Source organism: Panthera onca, chromosome F2, assembly GCF_046562875.1.
Source record: "Panthera onca isolate mPanOnc1 chromosome F2, mPanOnc1 haplotype 2, whole genome shotgun sequence".
NCBI classification, from domain to species: Eukaryota; Metazoa; Chordata; class Mammalia; order Carnivora; family Felidae; genus Panthera; species Panthera onca.
In genome coordinates, this window is record NC_138356.1 from 26,948,741 (window position 1) to 26,955,544 (window position 6,804).

General features: G+C 34.3%; 1 long non-coding RNA gene across 1 annotated transcript in view; it reads left to right on the forward strand.

Moving 5' to 3' along the window:
- LOC132664208 (uncharacterized) overlaps window positions 1-6,551 on the forward strand; it is a 405,502-nt gene extending 398,951 nt beyond the window's left edge. Inside the window, exon 6 of the long non-coding RNA XR_013553532.1 lies at window positions 1,775-6,551. This is a non-coding gene — a long non-coding RNA (uncharacterized LOC132664208). The remainder of the gene's footprint in view (window positions 1-1,774) is intronic.
- The last annotated feature ends 253 nt before the right edge of the window (window positions 6,552-6,804 follow it).

Genomic DNA, 6,804 nt, shown 5'->3' on the forward strand with positions numbered 1-6,804 from the left:
AATTATATTGGACAGAGAACTATTATTCTCAACTTTGAAAGCAGGCCTTCATAGGAGTTTCTAAAACAACGAGATTAAAATTGTATAAATGCATGAAAAAAAACCCAAAAATATCACGAGTAGGAAAAATTTAAAAAGGAAACGAAGATTTAAGAACTATAAGTAATCAAAATTAAGGATCATGTCACAGTGCTTTCAGATTTAAATTTTGCTTATCATTGCATACGAAAGTAGTTTAACTCTTTGAAAAAGGGTTTTTATAAAAGTTTAACTTGTTACTATTGTTATTATATGATTGCTATTGTAATCATGCTCTATATTATTTATAGCTAAAGAATATATGATTGTTCAAGAAGTGGAATATTAATAGGGATTTATTAGCTTTATTTGAAATGCCTTAATTTTTTTTCCTTCTCTCATCTTTTGTGGGAAATTGAGCTCATCATTTTTGCTTTTGGCCCATCCAGAGGAGAGAGGAGGAAAAAGTTTATTCCAATCAGAAAAACTGCAATGAACTGAAGTTAAATCTAGTACACATTTTATTTTTGTAGGCAGGTTTTGCTATTCACTGTTTGGGAAATAAGGAAACAAAAAAATTAGAACAGTGGGTTTTTTCCTCTCCTGAGCCTCTTTAGATTTCACAAACAAATCCCACTCAATTGTGAGCCTCTGGAGAAGAGGCAACATATACTATTCCTTTCAGAATTCTAACTATGGTATTGGCTTTGATAGAGACACATCCCGACTTTCAGATGAATCCTGATACACAGACAGCCTCTCTGGGAATCTGGGGTCCTTTATGTAGAAAGTGGGGGTACAGCTGGTTTCTGGAGCACTTTGATGCCTTATTTGAAGTCAGTAAACAGTATATACAAAGAGTAGTTATAGAAAATATAGAAATGCATACTATATTCTCTAAAAGGTGAATGATGTATGAATGTGTGTGCATGTGAGTGTGCATGTGTGTGACTGAAAAAACTAAATAAATGCTGGTTAAACCCATAGCTTATAGGCTGTGTTCAAATAAAGAGTTCCTATGGTATTGCTGTTAACTCTTTAGTAAAAGTCTTAAAATGGTTTTAAGTTCCAGCTTAAAGTCTCAATTCAGTAATTGGAATGCATCTAGCCCAGTATATTATTCAAATTTTACTAAATCAAACTTAATGCTTATTCTCCTCTCTAAACCACAATAAGCTCTATAATTGGAAGTGTTTTTCTGGAAGAAGTGAGATATTCACCGGCTACTCTCCTCATTCACTTCCTCTGGTTCTCACTGTAGAGTTGAAATGGGAGGAGGCAGAGGAGGTTTGGGATGGAACAGAAGTTTTTATTTTTGGGTGGCTTCTCACTCCCTGAGCCTGGGGTTGGTTGAGGTGACATTTTTTTTTTCTTTATGAGGGACTTTGGGGAAATTCAGAGTCCATCTTCAGGGAAATGCAACACACTTTCCTCTAACCCAGTCTTACTGCTGGTTTACCGTGCAATCTCTTTGTGGACCAAGCTTTTTCCACCGTAGGATACAAGGGCAGGGCAAAGACCTGTTATACCGCCTCATAAGGCATAAGGTAAGGTTGTAGTACCCTCAGCCCTCTCTCTTTTGGAAAGGGGAATAGCATTGTTCGTTACACTTCCAAGGTGCGGCTTTACAACTCTCTCTCAACCATAACCTTTCTTTATTTTCCTCATCTGGCCAATGGGTGTGGAGTTGCAAAACTCATAATTGTCCCCATAGTAAATTCTGCTTTTCAAATCTTTTATATTTTTTTCTCCACAGATCTTCCATTTTACCATCTGTTACAACTTCATTGCAAAAGGTGTGAAAGAAGAGGGAAATTAAATTGGTAAATATTTTGAAGCCAGACTGAAATATTTGGCCAAGTTTCTATAACAGTGGAACTATTTTAATCAAAGAAAATCTTACTTATGTGGCCAAAAAAGAAAATAACACAAAATGTACTCTTTGAAGTAGAGTTGATAAGCTTGGAAGGTGGATCTCCCTCCCTCTCTCCGCAATTCCCTGCTTTGGAAAGCACTGCCCTCTCCAGAAACCATTGGATCTGAAGAGTATGTATTGGAAAACCTCCCCTGAAGACCACATGACGAACAGCCAGAAGGTTTACACTACGGAAGACTGGAAAATCAGATCTGTGCGGGGAGACAATGAAGACTATGAAAACAATTAGAAAATAAGAAAATGTTTGCAAAAAAAAAGTCATAGGAAAGAAATTGGAAAAGATTTGAAAGCACGGTATTTCGTTTCTGTTAGTTTGTTAGCCAAGCAAAATTACACACATGACACAGGCTTCTTTCAACTTGATATGCCGAATGGATGTGGTTATGTCATTAAACAATGCAACAAAAGGGAAAGAAACATCATGTTTTGAGATGAAGAAGAAAAAAATGTGTTGGCTGGAGACGCTTGCAGAGTGTCTCCGGCAGAGATGCGCCATTGGCGTTTGAAAACATGAGCACTCTGACTTGCTTTCTATAATGAAAAATTTACTTACATAACTTTATGCTTTTTGATCACTGTTCCAATAAGGAATTGTGTCCTTGGAGGCATCTAATAATCAAAGAATTACCTCATTCACACGATAAAACAATCACTGGAAAATACAATGGCTAATTGGGATTCTTGAAATTAAACGTGGTGGTGGTATTACTTGTGAAAGGAGACTAAATGGTTCATGATTTTAATTTTAATCCCAAAAAATGACTTTCTAATAGTCATAAATGCCTTTCTTTCAAAGAGGTGATAGACTTCCTGTTACTGAACATGTTCAGTCTTAATAAGGATGCCTATTTGGCATGCATGCTTGTCAAGGCATTCAAGTATCTGTGAAGTGGTTGACCCCCAATTTGTAAGTTATTTTGCGGTTTTCCGTATCTGTCAGTCTATGACCCCTCTTGACTTTTAAGCTGAAATGTCGATAGATCAGAAAAACGGTAACTATCCGGTTGCTAACTTTCTGTGGTCTCAACTTGAACTTTTCCCCACTGTCTCAGCTTACCCATGCACCACCCACCACAGGACAAGTATGCAAGTAAATAGCCTACAAAGGAGATGTAATTTTCTAGTGCTGCATTTTATTTGTCTTCAGGTGACATTGCAGTTCACCTAATGGCCTAAGCTACAAACACGAGACTTATCTCTATTTCACTCCAACCATCGGACCTACCACATTTCCTGAAGATCTTCCAGTGTCCACCCCTACCTATCGCTTGTGATTGACTTCCTTTTTCAGATAAAATTTAAGATCCTCAGCATGGAAAACAAAGCTGTTTGTAACCTGATCCTGGTTAATTGGTAGAGCATCATCTTTCACCACTTTTCCTATTACATGTTATTTTCTAGCAAAAAGGACTGTCAGTTCCACAGACACACACACTGAGAACAAACATATCTGTGTCTTAAAGGCCTCGGTTCTTTTTCTATACAGAAAATATTTATTCTACTTTCAACACTTGATCAAATCTTAAACATTTTTCTCTAATGACCTTTTTATCCCAGTTCAAAACCTAATAAATCATTACATTTTCACAAATATATAGTAAGTATCTGTTGACCTTCAAATAATGCTACCTCTGAAGCATCATTGTAGAAATAAAATATGATGTACATGTGTAATCTTAAATTTTCTAGGACTTATGTTAATAAAAGGCAAAAAAAGGAGGAGGTGAACCTAATTTTAATGACATATTTTATTAATTTTAAATCTTATTTCAAAATATAATCAATATAAAATTATAAATGAGACCTTTAAAAATTTTAATATGGTCTTTAAAATCTGGTGTGTATTTTACATTTACAGCACATCTCGATTTGTTCTAGCTAAATTTAAGTACTCAATAGCCTTAATTAAGTACTCAATAACATGTGGCTAGTGGCTTTTATATCCACAAAGCAGCAACAGTAATTGGTCAACCTTGGTTCACCGGTCAAATCCAGTCCAATATCTGTGTGACTTGGGAGCAAAGATAGATTCTCACATTTTTAAATTGTTGAAAAAGATGAGAAAAAGAATATTTATTGACACCTGAAAATGATATGAAATTCAAATTTCAGACTCCTTAATAAAGATTTATTAGAGCATAGCCATGCTCATTTACTTATAGATTTTCTGTGGCAAATTTCATGCTAAAAATGACAGAGTCAATTACTTTTGAGTGGCTGTATGACCCCAAAAGCTTAAAATATTTACCATCTGGACCTTTACAGAAAAAGTTTGCTGACTTCTGCTTTAGAGGGTTCACTCTGCTAGGACCACGATCACATGCTAGTTGTCTTTGTTTGCACTCAACACAGGGCTGACACACAAAAGAGACTTAATAATTTCAGAATAGAATATATTTTATAAATCCAATGAAATGAACATTTGTTGAACAACTACAGTCCTAAAACACATCCTCTCTACCTATAAATCATACCTTAAAATTTTTCCAGTTCAAAATATGATACCACCAGAACAGAGAAATGATAAAGCAGTCAAAAGCAGAATTCTCAATTCAGATCTGAGTCCAAGCTCCAGTTTTGCCCCATCTATAATCTGGAGTAATTTATTTACCTTCTGTAATCCTTTCATTCAGTATCTGTAAAATAGGGAAAATAATGCTGACCTCACAGATTTGCAACAATTAAGTGGATGATGCATATAATAACAGTAGAGTGACTGAACATGTTAAGTTTTCAATAAATGTTAGTTATTTTTGTACATATATCTGAAGTGTCCTATTCTAATTGACTTCTTTCAATAGCCTTTAGTCACTGCTTTTGAAGAAAGTGATACCTTAATTAATTTGTTTTTCAAAACTGTAAGTATTCATTTAGGAAAGTCTCACCACAACTATAAAAATATTTTGGACACTAAAACATATCGTTAGACTATTGGAGCTAGATGAGTCCTTTAAATGTATATACACACATACTCTGTTTAAATGGAAATGAAGAATATCTTCAAAGGGAAAAGGGGGATTTCTGTATAAAGAACATGAAAGAAATATTACTTAGAAAGCTTTAACCATTTTAGAATCAGAAACACACATGTTTTAGCAATATACTATATAGCTTTACCCTAGACCCGTAAAACATTTAAGTCACAATGTAAAAATTAATAAGTGATGGTAAATTGTTACAAAATATCGTTCTATTTAATATTTTAAAATTATTCAAATCACATAGCTCCATTTATTTCCCTTGTTGAAATGTTCACGTAGCTGAAAATAACTCTTTGGACAGTTATGTTTAATTTAGGTTTTATGGCTCCTTGGAGTGAAGAGAGGAAGAGAGCTGTAATTTTCTGGACGTAGAGAATCATTTGCTATGGTAAACTGGATAAATGCTTGGGTTGCCTCATGGGAGTAGCATACAGAAGAGTAGCTGGTTCTATTCTGCTGAGATGCCAGGGTCTCCCTGTTCTTTCCAAATCAGTGGCCTTAGAGGGATCATGAATTGCTGAGGTAGAACAATCCTTACTCCTCTTTATCTCTCATCTACTGCCTTTGAAATCAACTGGAGCCGCATACTTGGAAGCAGCACAAAGGGTAAGGCTGGAAATAAAAATATGGCCTAGGATTTGTGATGCTCAAGTGACTCTGATCCATTTCTCCAATAGCGGTAGGACTGAAATAAGCGAGACTTATCACTGATACATCGCAGTTCATAGTGTTCTAATTCATTTTACAGAAGTAATCCTATTCCAGTTCCACCATGACTCTTTTCAATAGAACGTGTGCTTTGGTTTCATTTGAAATAATTCTTCATTAAGTTCATAATACCCGATGTTATCAAATTATGCAGATACAGAAAGTGCCAGGCCTTCTTTGTGAGCAAAATTAAAATGGTTAAAAACACCTATGATATGTAATGCTCACGTGTCACGTAAAATACACTCCCAACATGCCAAAATTGTCTCTTCCTTCATTTAAGCAGTTTCTGGAATTCTACACCTGTCTTTCTGACTAAATAAATATGGGGATAAACAAAACCATTTGCTTCCTTATTCTGCATACAACAAAATACACTTATTCTTTCTTATGTGTAGGATTGATATTTTAAAGCTAATGCTCTGCTTAGCACCTGTTCAATTTTATGGATGCCCTGCACATCTAAGGTACTGTAAACCTTATAGAAATCATGCCCTGTGTCTACCTAATTGGCTTAATATTAGTATATATTATTTTGTTTTGTATTTAGAGGCTCTTCATCATCCATTATGAGGATTTCGATTTTACTCTTTCACCTAAAATAAAAAATAAAAAAGGACTAAAATGTGTTGCATGCATTGGAACCATACATAAGGGAGCGAGAGAATAATTATCACTGTATAATGTTTTACAATGGAACGTTTCAGATTGTTACTGAAATTAAAGTGTTGATTTTACTTTTTTCTTTTTAATTTGTAACACTATGTTCCACTTTTATAAATTTACTTTATGCATCAAAAATAGATGGAATTGTTTGAAATATTTATTACCATGAATTGGTCACAAACAACACTATGAAATAATTATATTGCCCTTAGCTTCCTTGGATTTAGTGATTTTTCTCCTACTCTTCACATGCATTTAAATGAGAGAAACCAGCCATTTACTGAGGCGAGAAATAAGATAAAGGGTCCAAAATTTAACTTCATGTTACTGACAAACACATAATTGGTATTATATTTTTGTCAATAATTTTAGTTAAAAAATATTCTGTAGTTTATTTTAAAACTGTTACCATGTAAATAATATTTTATTTAAGTGTATAATTATAAATCAGTTTCAATTCAAAATAACATAATCTTTTGGATTCTTTAGAGTCTA